The following is a 15585-nucleotide window of genomic DNA, read 5'->3' as shown; positions in this document are numbered from 1 at the left end:
GACCCTTCCAAACCTGTTCTTGGATACTGCTCATAATAGTAATAATAATAATGATTATGGCATTTATTAAGCTCTGACTATATGCCAAGTGCCGGGATAGCTACAAGCAAATTGAGTTGGACACAGTCCCTTGTCCCATGTGGGGCTCACAGTCTTAATCCCCATTTTACAGATGAGGTAACTGAGGCACAGAGAAGTGAAGTGACCTGCCCAAAGTCACACAGCAGAAAAGTGGCTTATCTCTCTGGCTGTTCATTCTCAGTCTCCTTCATGGGCTCCTCCTCTGCCTCCCACCCCTCAACTGTGGGGGTCCCTCAAGGTTCAGTTCAGGGTCCCCTTCTATTCTCCATCTCCATCCATTCCCTTGAAAAACTCATTTGCTTCCATGCCTTCAACTACCACCTCTATGCAGATGCTACCAAATCTACATCTCCTTCCTCTCTCTCTCTCTCTCTCTGCAGTCTCACATTTTCTCTTGCCTTCAAGACATCTCTACTTGGGTGTCCTCCCATCACCTGAAGCTTAAAACATCCAAAAAAGAACTCCTCATCCTCCCATCCAAAACCTGTCCTCTCCCTGACTTTCCCATCACTGAAGACAGCATCATCATCCTTCCTGTCTCACAAGCCTGTAACCTTGGTGTTTTCCCTGACTCCTCTTCCTCATTCAGCCCATATATTCATTCCATTACCCTAGTTCTTACTTCTGGTTTGTCAAGGATGTTATGAAATAATAATAATAATTGTGGTATTTGTGAAGTGTTTATGTGCCAAGAACTGTTCTAAGTCCTGGGGTGGATACAAAATAATTGGGTTGGAAACAGTCCCTTTCCCAGATGGGGCTCACAGTCTTAATCCCCCCTTTACAGATGAGGTAACTGAGGCCCAGAGAAGTTAAGTGATTTGCCCAAGGTCACACAGCAGACATGTGGCTAAGCAGGCACACATATCCTCTGACTTTCAGGCCCATGCTCTTTCCAGTAGGCCATGTTGCTATCTGAAACACCCCTTAAATATTTATTATAGTGGCATGTACATATATCTCACCTCTTTACCTAAATGAAGGCTATGGGATGAAGATAGGGGATGGGCATATGGGGTGGAGGTATGAGGTGAATATATGGGGTGGGGATATGGGTTGAGGATATATTGGGGTGAGTATATGGGGTGGGGATATGGGATGTCTCTTTTCTTTACATTTTGCCAAACTCTCTCAACCGAAGCCAGGTCATCACTCCCTATAAAGCCTCTTGCTGTTCCCTCTTCATTTTTAACAGCATTTCCTCTGGTGACTGGGAAATCATCTGACAACATGAAAATTACAAGGTGGCTCTTGTGGTCCCAGGGCTCAGGGAATAGCTGTTGGAATTAAATTCTTGGCCCTTCAGCATACCACCTGTGGTCTCAACTCTGAGAGGTCCCGACACACACTTTAAGAAGGAACCCAAGACAGTTTCCAAATAATAATAGTAACAATAATAATTGGGTGGTATTTGTTAAGGGCTTACTGTGTACCGAGCACTGTACTAAGCCCTAGGGTAGACACAAGATAATCAGGTCCCACATGGGGCTCACAGTCTAAGCAGGAAGGAGAACATGTTTTGAATCTCGATTTTACAGTTGAGAAAACTGAGACACAGGGAAGCTAAGTGACTTGCCCAAAGTCATGCGGCAAGTAAGTGACAGAACTGAGACTAGAACACAGGTTCTCTGATTCCCAGGCCCATGCTTTTTCCACTACACCATGCTGTTTGTTGACCTTCACCTGTGACCTTAGACTTTGCACCCCATGCGGGAGAGGGACTGTGTCCAACTTGATTACCGTGTGTCTAACTCATGCTGGGTACAGTGTCTGACACATAGTAAGCACTTAGAAAATTTTATTATTATTATTATAATCATTATTGTTATTATTATTCTATGCTAGCAGCCTTTTGGATCCTTTTTACAGCCTCTTCCTTGAAGCTGGAAGTCAGCTAGTGCAGAGAAATTACCTGCTTTTTACAAGATACCCCTTCCCTATTACTTTGTAAATTAGTTGCTGGCATTTGGGGGGGGAGGGGCGGAGGAGAAAAAGGTATGTTTAATTTCGGGGGGTGTGGTGAGACGATGGTACCCCATGTGCTCACTTTTTCCATCAAAAGTCTGGTTTCCATGGTGACCAACCCAGCCTCATCTGCTGTTTTGCAGCCCTTTTTGCATAGCACCCACCCTGACTCTGGCATGACAAAACAAGCCACAGAACACAGAGCTATCCTGGCAGACATATATACTTTCTAAAAATACACTAGCTGAAGACTTTAGTGCATAACTCAACCCCCACCAGTCCAGTTTTCGTGCCTCCAAATGCTCTTTAACCTTTTGAAAATACTCACAAGAAATAACTCTCATTTGAGCATTTGCTCTGAGTCTCTCCATCATTTGAAACAGCATTTCCTCAGATACTGGGAAGCAGTGTGGCCTAGTGGAAAGAGACGGGGCCTAGCAGTTAGAGAACCTGGGTTCTAATCCCGGCTCTACCATTTGCTTGTTGTAAGACCTTGGATAAGACACTTTGCTTCTCTGAACCTTAGTTTTCTCAAATGCAAATTGGGGATGCAATACCTATCCTCTTTCCTATTTAGACTGTAAGCTCCATATGGGACAGGGACTGTGTCTTTTCTATCTTTTATCTACCCCAGCACTTAGAACAGTGCTTGTCAAACAGTAAGCTCTTAACAAATACCATAAAAAAACTGACAACATGAAAACTGCAGGATTGATCTTGTGTCTTCTCTTGTCTTATGCTGTTGAGTTGTCTCCAACCCAGAGAGACTCCACAGACACATCTCCCCCAGAATGCCCCACTTCACATCTGAAATTGTTCTGGTAGTGTATCCATACAGTTTTTTTGGTAAAAATCTGAAAGTGGTTTACCACTGCCTTTTTTCGCATAGTAAACTTGAGTCTCTGCCCCGACTCTCTCTTGTGCCGCTGCTGCCCAGTATGAGTGAGTTTTGACTTGTAGCAGATTGCCTTCCACTTGCTAGCCACTGCCCAAGCTAGGAATGGAATGGATAGGCCTCTGCTTGACTCTCCCTCCAATAGCTGAGACTGGTAGAGTACTGGAAACTCCCTAAGTGCAATCTTGAGAGGGGCTGAACTTGGGTAGGCGGATATGATTTTGAAGAGTCAACAGACTCTTGTTACCAAATATCTCACATTGGTTGAAGATATCAGTGCATCAGATAGAGTGTATTAATTAGTTCCAATTGACGTATGGAAATGATTGCGGTATTTGTTAAACTCTTGCTATGTGCCAGGCACTGTACTAAACTCAGGGGTGGATACAAGCAAATCCAGTTGGACACAGGTCCAGTCCCACATGGGGCGCACAGTTTCAATCCCCATTTTACAGTTGAGGGAACTGAGGCCCAGAGAAGCAAAGTGACTTGCCCAAGGTCACACAGCAGAGAAGTGGCAGAGCTGGGATTAGAACCCGAGACCTTCTGACTCCCAGACCTGGGCTGTATTGACTATGCCATGAGGCTCTCACCCCTAATTTATGTCATTAGAAGAAATGAGATGTTGGTGTCCCAATCTACTGTGTTACCTGATCAAGCAGGTAGTCTCACATTCAGCTCATTTCCAAATATACAGCAGAGAGAGAAAACCCTCTAGCTTTGTCTGCTGAGGAAGACTCTACTAAGTGAAGATCTTTTATCCTTTCAGTGCTGTTTTAAGATTTATGAACACTGCTCTCTCTCCTGTTATTTTTATTTTTCATGGAATTTGTTAAGCACTTACTTGGTGCCAGGTACTGGGGTAGATACAAGCTAACCAAGTTGGACAGACCCCATATTCTACATGGGGCTCCCAGTCTTCATCCTTATTTTACTGATGAGGTAACTGAGGCACAGAGAAGTTAACAATAATTAATAATAATTGTGGTATTTGTTAAGCACTTACACATGATGGGCTCTGTACTAAGCTCTGGGGTGAATACAAGCAAATTGGGGTGGACACAGTCCCTCTCCCATGTAGGGCTCAAGATCTCAGTCCCCATTTTACAGATGAGGTAACTGAGGCCCATGGAAGAGAACTGACTTGTTCAAGGTCACATAGCGGACCAGTGGTTGGAGCTGGGATTAGAACCCATGACCTTCTGATTCCCAGGCCCATGCTCTATCCACTCTACCATGCTGCTTCTCAGTGGGTAAGTTACTTACCCCAAATCACTGTGCCTCAGGTCCCTCATCTGTAAAATGGGGATTAAGACTGACAGCCCCAGGTGGGACAGGGACTGATGTCCAACCTGATTATCTTGTATCTACCCTAGTGATTAATACAGTGCCTAGTAGAAATAATAAGCACTTAAGAAAAAACAACAAAATAAACAGTAAGGAGGTAGAGTTTGGGATGCAGAGAGAATGCGTGGGCAAGAAAACCACTGTGAGCAAAGAGGTAATGAGGGAGATGTAATGGGAAGCTGGGGTGGAGTGGGATTTATAGAGTAACTGAGCAAGAGAGGGACTGACAGAGTAACTGAGAATAGGAGATTACCAATGTGTTAGACTGGTTCTGGAAAGATCCTAACTAGTTGCATGTAAGTCTATGGGAAACCCTACCCCACGATATAACCATTCCCAGTACAACGACATTTCAAGGAATGTATTCCGAGTGATTTGGGGGCATATCTGTACTTATCATAACGTCATAGTTTTTCATTAGTTTATTCAGGAAACAGAATGTTTTCTGTCTTTAATGTTTGTCTCTGTTCAGAGAACAGCGTCTCTCCCTGTCCTCCTTTTGGTTTCCTAGAGTCTTTAGTGCCTTCTGTCGCTGAACTTCCAAGCAAGTCTCTACCTATAAAGAGCAGTCATTTCACATTAATGGAAACCCTTATAAAACCATGGAATACCCTAAAGTCATCTGCCAATGATTATCCTCAACAATATAATTTATACCAGTTAAAATATTAGGACATATGGTGTCTTTATGACACAGTACAACTGAATAAGAATTATATATCCCAAATACAGGAGTGATGCAGTGCAGAGATAGCTCCACTATTGCAATGTGAAATTCACAGGACAGACCCCTTGAGGTACCGTTAATATTAAACATATTAATTAAGCAGAAACTGGGCTAAACAGTTTAAAATGCAAATCATCATGTTCATTCTAGAAAGAATATAATGCAAAGCTGAGATACGAAAGAAGATTTCTTTCAGGGCACAGTGATTTTTTTTTTTTGTAAGACCACATGAATTCTTGAACTGGTGTTTCTCCCATGAGAGTCATAATTCCATGATCATACAAACAAGCTCACAGAAACAGATGTGGTCTCTTTTTTTTTTTTAACATAAATATAGCCCAAGACTACAGCAGTTAAATCTATTTCTCAGCTGCATCTTCAGAACTGCAATTGGGCATCAATCACTAATTTACCAAACTGAAAAAACAGAAGGCAGGAAAAATTATGGGACATTTCTCTAGGTATTATGCTGATTACACAGATTCAACAAGAACAAGACAGATGCTAATTTGTAGGTAAAATGTGTCCCTCTAATGGGAAAATATACGTTAGTTTAAACAAGGGCAGTGGTGGAATGAATATATTTACATGGAAAATTTCAAGTGAAAAGCAAGAGCTCCTTCTCATTGCATTTACAAAAATCTCTAGATGCAGCCTGATAGAAAAGTCATTGAAGTAAACATGTCTACAAGGAACTAGATTGTTCAAGGATTAGCAATCAGTTTTGGCAGGGAACATGTCTATCAAATTTGTTATACCATCCTCTCCCAAGTGCTTAGTATAATGCTCTGTACACAGTAAGCACTTAATAAATATGATTGATAGCTATTGATTTATTTATCTGGTACATCTATTATTTATATGTCCTCTCACTCTCCTCTTCTATTATATATTCACTGGTTTGGCCCTGCTAGTTGTCGCCATTAGATTATTCAGTTCCTTTTGAGCAGGGATTGTGATTTATATCAATAGCATTTCTTATGCACTTATAATGTCCCACCCAATCTGGCTTCAGCCCCCTTCACTTCACTGAAACTGCTCTCTCAAAGGTCACCAATAATCTCCTTCTTGCCAAATCTGACAGCCTCTATTCCATCCTCAACCTCTCAGTTGCCTTTGACAGCATGGACCACCCATTTCTCTTGGAAACACTATCTACCCATGGCTTCACTGCCCCTGTCCTCTCCTGGTTCTCCTTCTATCTCTCTGACTGCTCCTTCCCACTTCCTTTCCCAGGCTTCTCCTTTGTCTCCACCCTCTAAATGTGGGGGGTGGTCTCCCAAAGCTCAGTTCTGGGTCCCCTTCTATTCTCCATCTATACCCACTCCCTTGGATAACTCATTTGCTCCCACAGATTCAACTACAATCTCTGTGTGGATGATTCCAAACTCTACCTCTCCAGCCCTTATCTTTCTCTGTAGTTTCACTCTTCCTCCTGTCTTCAGGACAACCCTACCTACATCTCCCATTGACCCCTCAAATTAAACATGAGCAAAACAGAATTTCTCATCTTTCCACCCAAATTTGATCCCCTCCAGTCTTTCCCATCACTGTAGACACCACCACAAATTTCCCTGCCTCACAAGCGTGTAACCTTGGCGTTATCTTCCACATATCTCTCTCATTCAACCTACATATTCAATCTGTTCCTATAAATCCTGTCAGTTCTACCTTCACAACATCACTAACATCTGCCCTTTTCTCTTCATGCTAACTGCTCTTTAGCTGATTCAAGCATTTATCACAGCTTGCCTTAATGACTGAATCAGCCTCCTCTCTGACCTCCCTGTCGCCTGTCTCTCCCCTTTCCAGTCCATACTTCATTCTGCTGCCTGGCTCATTTTTCTAAAAAGGGTTCAATCCATGCATGTCTTTCCACTCCTTAAAAACCTCCAGGGGTTGCCCGTCTATTTCTGCATGATGATGAAGATAGCATTTGTTAAGCACTGACTATGTGCAAAGTACTGTTCTAAGTGCTGGGGAGGATACAGTGTGATCAGGTTGTCCCACGTGGGGCTCACAGTCTTAATCCCCCTTTTACAGATGAGGTAACCGAGGCACAGAGAAGTTACTTGTCCAAAGTCATACAGCTGACAAGCAGCGGAGCCGGGATTTGAACCCATGACACCTGACTCCCAAGCCCGTGCTCTTTCCACTGAGCCATGCTGCTTCTGCATCCAACAGAAACTCCTTACCATTAACTTTAAAGCACTCAATCAATTCACCCGCTTCTACCTTGCCTTGCTAATTTCCTACTACAACCCAATCCACACAATTCATTCCTCTAACACCAACCTACTATAACTTTATTTCATCTACCTTGAACAACCCCTTGCCCATATCCTTCCTCTACCCTGGAACTCCCTCTCCCTTCATGTAGGATAGACCATCACTCTCCCCACCTTAAAACCTCATTAAAATCATATCTCCAAGAAGACTTCCTTGATTAAGCCCTCTTTTCCCCTACTTCCTCCCTATTTTGCATCACTTACGCATTGTCTGTCTCCCCCTTCTAGACCTTGAGCCTGTTATTAGGTAGGGATTGTCTCTCTCTGTTGCTGAATTGTATTTTCCAAGCACTTAGTACTGCGTTCTGCATACAGTAAGCTCTCAGTAAACACGACTGACTGAATGAATGGATGAAGGCACCTTTTGAAGCAATTGATACCCACCCACCCTTAGCTCCATAGCACTTATGTACATATCTATAATTTATGTATTCATTTTAATGTCTGTCTCCCCCTCTGGACTCTGAGCTCCATTTTTTTTAATGGTACTCGTTAAGCACTTACTATATGTCAAGCACTGTATAAGCACTGGGGTAGATACGAGTTATAAGACTTCTCTTTGGGCTTTGCTTCTCCTCCTTCATGGGCAAGTGGAGACACAGACTAAGACCAGAGCAATGTGGCCTGATGGATAGAGCCTGGCCTGTGAAACAGAGGATGTGGGTTCTAATCCTGCCTCTTCTATTTGCATGCTATGTGACTTTAGGCAAGTCATTTAACTTCTCTGCTCCCGCTACATCATCTGTAAAATGGAGATTGACTGCTCACAGTCTTGTGTTTGAAACCAATTTTTAACAGGATTATGCTCTTTACCCTGTTTGTTCTCTCTTCTGAGCTGGTTAAGGAGTTGAATGATGAATGAGGTTGGATTTCCCACTCCTTGTTGAAGTTCAGGGCTCGGAGTAATGACAAAACAGAATGGGGAAAGTCACTTGATTGATCTAATCAAATGGTTTCCCCTACTGGAGTGTAAACTCTTTGTCAATCAGGAGCTGGGCAGCATGAGCACATAATCACATGATAAATAATCCACATCTCTCTGGGGCAAACCCAAGAGGTTTAGTGAGATCCCCAAATTTATTATTAGAATTACTATTATTAGTAATAGTAACAAGAATAATAATTACATTTATGTTATTACATAACCTTTATACATAAATACATAAAGGGTATTTATATAACATTACATTATGTAAACACTATTCTAAGTGTTGGGGTAGACACAATGTCCCAGGCGACCCTGGGGTACCGACTATCTCAAGGTCAAATGCTACCTTGTGACCTCCTGAGCCAGCAGGCGGAACTCGGAAGTGAGGGTGGGACACTGCCCCTACAACCGAAACTGCCAGATTGACAGCCCAAACTGGGAATACAGAAGGTGCCCCTCGCCCCCGTGCCAATCAAATTAGGAATGGAGCAGGGGGGGAAGGGCAGAGATTGGATAAACTGAGGCCGGAAGCCGGAATGGCCTAAGGGCACAGGTGATAAATACCTGCCGCCTCCAACCTTCTGTGCAGAGGAATGGGACTCGCAGCAGCCGGCTGCGGGTCGCCTCTGTCCAGAGCGTGAGAAGGCCGCTCTGCCTGTACCATGTGAGGAACCGTGGGATGGGTGAGTGTCCTGTCCTGCTGAGAGCTCGTGGGGTTGGAAGCCAGATGCTTCCCCATGGGTATGAAACGTTTAAAATGGATTTGATGTTTAAGTGGGTGCCTCCCCAGGGGGATGTGAACAGGGTGGGAGCTAGCCGCCTCACCAAGTGCGAGTAGCACATAAGTGGATTTGATGTCTAAGTGGGTGCCTCCCGAGTGGGACGTGAATATGGTGGGAGCTAGCCGCCTCACCGAGTGCCAGTAACCATAAGTGGGTAATGCATAACTGGGTTTAACGCATAAGTGTAATGCATAAGTGTATGTAACACATAAGTGTACGTAACTCATTAGTGTTTAACACATAGTGTATTTAACGCAAAGGTGGATTCCTCCTGGGTGGGGCAAGCATATGGTGGGAGCCAGCCGCCTCACCATGTTGCAAGGAAATCATAAGTGGGCTCGGGTGTCCGGCCACACACAAGTAACATATCAGTGTATTCCTCCCATTAGGGACGCTCTAAAACCATATTCCTCCCAAAGGGGAAGCTTTAATACCATGTTTCCCCCAAAAGGGAAGGCCGATTGTTGCATCTAAATAATTAATTAATTCATTTCACCCCACAGAATAAATTCTATACAAAACTCAGGTTTTCCATACCCGGCCTCTCTCTCTCTCTCTCTCTCTCGCTGTGCCGATTCTGAAAGAACTTGTCCCCGGCGACGGGTGACACACAGTCCCTGCATCACATGGGCTCAATGACTCAGTGGGTGGGAGAATGGATATTGAATCCTCACTTTACAGATGAGGGAACTGAGGCCCAGAAAGTGAAGTGACTTGCCTAAGGGCACAAAGCAGGCAAGTGGAAGATCCCAAATTAGAACCCAGGTCCTCTGGTTTCCAGGCCTGTGCTCTTTCCACTAGGCCATGCTGTTCGTTCTAGCTAGTATTGGATTCTTTAAGCACCAAGAGTAATTTCCTCATTATCTTTGGCTTTTAGTCAAAATGGAGTAAGAAACACTTGTACTGTTAAGAAGTCTTTGTGCTCTGGATTCTCTTTTTAATTAAAAATGGATTTATTCTCTGAAGACATCCTATTTGATAAACCTGCTTTGTAAATGGCATGATACCCTCAGAAAAATGAAATAACACTTCAGAATTTGCAGACTAGTTGACATGACATTTATTGCCACAGGTAGATTGTAATTAGCCGGGACAAATGACTTCTGCTTTCTGCTTATTTCAAGACAATCGGTTATCGAGACTGGCAGGGCAATTTGAGACCATTGAGGGCTAGCTGACCTCTTAGGGAAATTGATTTTTCCAACTGCCATTCTGAGACTTTCTAATCAGATTAAGCCATGTCAAAATTGCCAATTATCTCATCACTGCCTAGGCCAGGCGTACTGCCTTCTTTGGTATCGGCAGCCAGAAGCCATAGTCTGGACTCGCTAGATACACTCAGACCATTCTGTTCATGAGGAAAAAGGCTTTGTCACTACGCAGAAGAACACAGACTACTTAACACAAGTGAGGTGATCTCTGTGGAGACAAACTAGACCCCAAAACTGGAAGGCTAAGAATAGAGAGATATTTTTCTGTTCATTCAAACTATCTTACCATCCCAAAGTTTTACTATGTGTTAGGAATGTCTCCAAAGATACTAGGATGCTACTGTAATCTAAAATTCTGCAAGTCAGGTGTATATGATTTGCAGAAAAATTATTTTCCTATGATACCATTGATATTAATAGTAATCATTTTATCAATATTATTAATTCATATTATTATTTGCAGAAATGATTTGACATTAAACTTAAATATATGGGAAATAACGTTATCGAAACTGCTGCGCTGTTGAATGACACATCAGTCAATCACATTTATTGGATGCTTACAATGTGCAGAGCACTATATTAAGCCCTTGGGAGTGTAAAATGTAAGAGAGTTGGTAGACACGTTTCATGCCCACAACAAGCGATACCTTCAAAAATTAATATTCAGTTTCAATAACTCTTACTATCCTATCTCTGTCTTCTAATTCCCACACATATATCTTAGGAATGAACTTAACTGATGGGCTGATGATGCAGCTTTCAGTAAATACATTTTTACTAAGCACTGTAACAGACACTAGAAATAAATTTTATGGAACAAATTCCCTCTGCTCAAAATGGTTACAATCTAACTGAATAGAGAATCAATCAGTTGTATACACTTACTATGTGCAGGACACTGTACTAAGCACTTGAGAGAGTGCAACACAGTCATATAGCAGACACAGTCCCTGCCCCAAATAGAAATTATATAGTTGGAATAATCATGCACATATATGTTTACTTTTAGGAAAAAGTGAAGGGAGAAAAGTAGGTCAGGGGATACACCTGGTGGGTCAGAAAATGGGAAAACTTAAATAAGGAGAGCTTCCTAGGAGGTAGACCCTCTTCTGTGATTTTAAGGAGGGAAGGAATGAGGTTTTGTAAGCAGAGAAGCTGGGAAGAGTAGGAAAAAAACTGGTGAGAGAAAAAGGTAAACTTGCTATGCAGATTGTAGTGCTGCAGTATCAAATGCTCTGGGAATATCACTCCCCTCCTGAAAAACCTCCTGTGGTTGCCTATCAACCTTCGCATGAAATAAAAACTTCTCACTCTGGTTTCAAAGCTCTCAATTTCCTTGCCCCCTCCTACCTTACCTCCCTTCTCTCCTTCTACAGCCCACCCCATACACTCTGCTCCTCTGCGCTAACCTCCTCACGGTCCCTCGTTCTCGTTTGTCCTGCCGTAGACCCCTGACCCATGCCCTACCGCTGTCCTGGAATGCCCTCCCTCCTCACATCTGCCAAACTAACTCTCTTCTCCCTTTCAAAGCCCTACTGAGAGCTCATCTCCTCCAGGAGGCCTTCCCAGAATGAGCCCCCCTTTTCCTCTGCCCCCTCCTCCCCTCCCCATTCCCCCTACTCCCTCCCTCTGTTCTTCCCCCTGCCCCTCTCCACAGTACTTGTGCATATTTGTATATATTATTTATTATTCTATTTTATTAATGATGTGTATATATCTATGATTCTATTTATCTTGATGGTATTGATGTCTGACTACTTGTTTTGTTTTGTTGTCGGTCTCCCCTGTTTAGACTGTGAGCCTGTCATTGGGCAGGGATTGTCTCTATCAGTTGCCTAATCGTACATTCCAAGCGCTTAGTACAGTGCTCTGCACACAGTAAGGGATCAATAAATATGATTGAATGAATGAATGGGATAGGTGAGAAAATGGAAAAGAACTTGAAGGATTCATCATCTTCCTTTTCCTGCCTACTCTTGGCTGTACATCATTAGCAGATCAATATTACAGCAATGTGGCAAACTTTTACTTCTACCAGAAGCAAAGTAGTTGTTACTAACTAGGCTGGCATTCCAGTCAAAGAACAGATAAGTCCGCTCTTTCCCAGCCCACTATTTTCTTCCACTCTGGTGCCATCCTTGCCCTTTTTTTTTAAAAAAAAAACAACCCAAAACTTTTTTCCCCTTCTCCCCCAAGTACTGTGGCTTTAAAAACATTTTTCCCTGTTTTTGCATTGCTCTCTATCAGCAGCGTGACTCAGTGGAAAGAGCCTGGGCTTGAGAGTCAGAGGTCATGGGTTCTAATACCGGTTCTTGCCAGCTGTGTGACTTTGGGCAAGTCACTTCACTTCTCAGTTCCTCAGTTACCTCATCTGTAAAATGGGGATTAAAACTGTGAGCCCCACGTGGTACAACCTGATCCCCTTGTATCCCCCCCAGAGCTTAGAACAGTGCTTTGCACATAGTAAGCGCTTAACAAATACCACCATTATCATAGGGGAAGCAGCATGGCTCAGTGGAAAGAGCTTGGGCTTCAGAGTCAGAGGTCATGGGTTTGAATCCCGGCTCTTCCACTTGTCAGCTGTGTGACCGTGGGCAAGTCACTTAACTTCTCTGGGCCTCAGATAGCTCATCTGTAAAATGGGGATTAACTGTGAGCCTCACATAGGACAACCTGATGATCCTGTATCTCCCCCAGCGCTTAGAACAGTGTTCTGCACATAGTAAGCGCTTAACAAATACCAACTTATTATTATTATTATTTTTATCTTCGTGTCTACATCCCCCATCCTCAAAGTTCCCCACCTTTGCCCTTGCCCTGAGCTGGGACCCCTATAGCCTAGGAAAATAAGACCTCCACCCTCCCTCTTCCCTAGCCCATGCCGATCCAGCCTGGTTTCTGCAGTGGTATCAGTCATGGAGACTTCTGGCAAAAGTAAAAGCTAAATACTGGTATATTGTGAAGTGCTTACTTTGGGCTGAGCGCTGTACTAAGCCCTAAGGTAGACACAAGATAATAGTCCCTGACTGGGGTCAAAGTCTAAGTAGAAAGAAATACAGAAATTTAATTCCTATTTTGCAGATGAGGAAATTGAGGCACAGATAAATTTAAGTGATTTGCCAAAGGTTACCCAGCAGGCAGGTGGTGGAATGGGGATTAGAACCAACGTCCTCTAATGTCCAGACCTATGTTCTTTCTATTAGGCCATGCTACCTCCCAGGAAAGCCATCCGCATTATTGCTTACCTGATTCTGGAACCAACACTGATTCAGGGTGGCAAAATTCAGAAAACTGTTCACAGAAAGACATGAATGTTTCCATGTGCAAAATACTTTTTGTGACCTCACTTCTGGCTCACATAATGTGGAATCTAGACTACCGAGAGAAGCAGCATGGGCTAATGAATCGATAGAGCATGGGCCTGGGAGTCAGAAAGTCATGAGTTCCAATCCTGACTCCATCACTCGTCTGCTGGGTGACCTCAGGAAAGTCATGTCGCTTCTCTGTGCCTCATTTATCTCATCTGTAAAATGGGGATTGAGACTGTAAGCCCCCCATGGGAAAGAGACTGTGTCCAACTCGATTTGCTGGTACCCATCCCAACGCTTAGTATAGTGCCTGGCACATAGCAATCGCTTAACAAATATCATCATTACGATTATATGCTTTGGTCAAAGAGCCTTAGGTGAGAAAGATTTGGGTGGAAGATCTGGGTACCTAACTTATCCTCCAGAGGTAATTAACCAGTAGCCCTGAACCTAATCCATAGAGCAATCAGTAAAAACCTTGGCATGCATCATTTTACTGCTGAGAGCATTCTTTTGGGGAGAGAAAAGCTATTTTTTCCCTACAAATGTATTTCTAAAGTACCTTCTTCTGGAAGCTAAATGCCATAGTACTAATTAATTAAGAATCTTAACACATTTTCTCAGAGAATTGAAATGTTTTGCATATATTCCAACTCACCCAAGGCCATCTCCTCCCTTCAAAAATATTCCTGGGCTCTAGCCTGTTGCTTTATCACTAATCATAATGAGTTACTTTTCAGTAGCTAGCAAGATACTCCTGGGCACTGAAGTCTGCAGGATCAATCACTCAATTAATCAATAGTATTGAGTGCCTACTGAGTGCAGAGCACTGATGCTGAGCAAACATATATTTGAAAGAATAAAACTAACCCAAGCACATGGTCCTGAATGGTACAAATGTCTACAGTCTCATTTTCAGCATAATGAAAGGGGGATATTCAATTGGATGCTTATGCACTCATTTATGTGGATTGACTGAAATGGTTATCTTGAGGTTGTTCAAGCAGGGATTTTTGGTTGTGAGATTATTTGCTTAGGTGTGTCTCCTGATTGGCTCTCAAGTTCACTTGATTGACAACTGCAGCCCTTGAGTTTTGGGAGATCTGTACAGATCTCCTCACTCCGCCATTCTCCTTCCTCTGGAGACTGTTTGAGGGGTTACCCCTGCCTCTCTGTTGCCCCCATCACAGGTGGAGAGATAGGATTCGGCCAAGTAGACCCCAAAACGCAATCTGCTGATAGCTGGCTAAAGCCACAGCACTGGAGTTGACTCGAAAACAAGATCAGGCTATGTGGCTTTGAAACCACGACCTTTACCTACACGGCACTCTTTTCCTAAATGTTTGTCTGGCTTTGTTAACTTAGGTCAAAGATGGATATTGCCAGGAAAATTAAAAAAAAAAAAAAACATACTCCACAAGTGTGCCTAAAGATACAGTTACTGTATTTGAGATACCTCAGGGTGATAGTTAAGGTTGATAATTATTTTTAAAGATGAAAACATCATGTCATTGTGCAGTTCAGAAACAACAAATACATTTTTTGATTTTTTCTCACAATGTTGCAGTTATGCTTGTCCAGTACATACTCGATCCTTCACCTTTTTCACATTTTCCCTCCCAAATCCACCCCTCTGCTCTTTTTCTACCCCCATATTCAATCAGTGACCAAATCCTGTCAGTTCTTTGTTCACATTTCCAACCAAATTGAAACCATGCTGAGCCAATCACTTGTCAGATACTGATTGACTACTGCATCAGTCTCTTTGCAGACCTCCCTGCCTCTAGTCTCTTCTTTCTCCAGACCACACTTCTCTCGGCTGTCTGGAACATTTTTCTAAAACATAATTCTGTGCATGTCTTCCCTTCTCCTCAAAACCTTCCAATAATAACCTTATAATAAATAATAAAATAAAATAAAATAAAAATAAAATAAAATAAAATGAAATAAAAATAAATAAATAAATAATAATAAATTAAATAAATAAATAAAATAAATAATAAATAATAAATAAAATAAAAATAAAATAAAATAAAAAATATAATAATAA

The 15585-nt window shown here is 42.6% G+C and overlaps 1 non-coding gene across 1 annotated transcript; it reads right to left on the bottom strand.

Moving 5' to 3' along the window:
- Nucleotides 1-2998: 2998 nt before the first annotated feature.
- On the bottom strand, nucleotides 2999-3136 carry LOC114817509. The gene has a single exon (XR_003765373.1). It is a non-coding gene; the product is annotated as a small nucleolar RNA SNORA7 (small nucleolar RNA).
- Between the last annotated feature and the right edge of the window lie 12449 nt (nucleotides 3137-15585).

The sequence above is a fragment of the Ornithorhynchus anatinus genome, chromosome 1 (assembly GCF_004115215.2).
Source record: "Ornithorhynchus anatinus isolate Pmale09 chromosome 1, mOrnAna1.pri.v4, whole genome shotgun sequence".
Classification (NCBI taxonomy): Eukaryota; Metazoa; Chordata; class Mammalia; order Monotremata; family Ornithorhynchidae; genus Ornithorhynchus; species Ornithorhynchus anatinus.
Note: the sequence above shows the minus strand (reverse complement) of the source record. Positions and strands in the feature narration are given on the sequence as shown.